The sequence below is a fragment of the Egretta garzetta genome, unplaced genomic scaffold, assembly GCF_000687185.1.
Source record: "Egretta garzetta isolate BGI_Z169 unplaced genomic scaffold, ASM68718v1 scaffold488, whole genome shotgun sequence".
Lineage (NCBI taxonomy): Eukaryota > Metazoa > Chordata > Aves > Pelecaniformes > Ardeidae > Egretta > Egretta garzetta.
In genome coordinates this window covers 21874-22596 of record NW_009260486.1, presented here as the reverse complement: position 1 = coordinate 22596, position 723 = coordinate 21874, and the positions used below count along the sequence as shown (strand labels likewise).

Below are 723 nucleotides of genomic sequence, written 5' to 3'. Positions count from 1 at the left end.
ACTGCCTGGGGGTGGGGGAGTCCTGGAGGGAAGGGGAGCTTGGTGGCAGGGGGCTGGGTTTTAGAACCCATTTTACACCCTGCGACTCTGGCCATGCTGGATTAACCCCCCTGGTGCTCTTTGCACACCCAAAGCCACTGATGCCCCCCCAGGAGAGACCCAGCGTGGTCCCCAATCCTGAAGCCATTGCCAGAGACTTCTCTGTCCCCTACCTAAACCCAACTGGCGCCAAACCCAACCGGTGTCGGCAGCGGTGCGGCTGCAGCGGCCTTGGCCCGGCCACCATGTGCATCCAGCGCCTGGGCTGCCGGGACGGGGCGATCCCAGTATTGGGGGGACGCAGCCCCTCCCAGCTCATCCCCGGGCTGCTGCCGGTGGAGCGGCACGACACCGGCTGGGCCGACCTCAATTTGGGGGGCAATTTTCCCGGTTAGCGCCAGCTGCATCCCCGGCACAGCATCGTCCCGGTGCGATTCCCGCTCAGTCGGCTTTGGCTTTGCCGGAGCGGGTGACATTTGGAGGGCGGCGGGTGATAGGGTGACAACAACCCCAAAAAAAGCCAATTCCGCTCTGGGGCCAAGCGCCGGGCTCGGAGGCAGCTCTTCCGCTCCCCGAACCCCAGCAGGAAGCGCGGCCGGCGCGGGGCCCGACACAGGGCACTGTCGGTGTTATCGGAGCCTTTCGGGGCCCCCACCCCACCAGTGCCCTCCCAGATGGGGGGCC

The 723-nt window shown here is 66.5% G+C and overlaps 1 protein-coding gene across 1 annotated transcript in view; it reads left to right on the top strand.

Annotated features, from left to right (window-relative positions):
• The window catches only part of LOC104131090 (rho GTPase-activating protein 27), a gene marked incomplete at its 5' end in the record, with an annotated part of 10681 nt that overhangs the window by 1281 nt on the left and 8677 nt on the right, over positions 1 to 723 (top strand). The window lies entirely within an intron of this gene.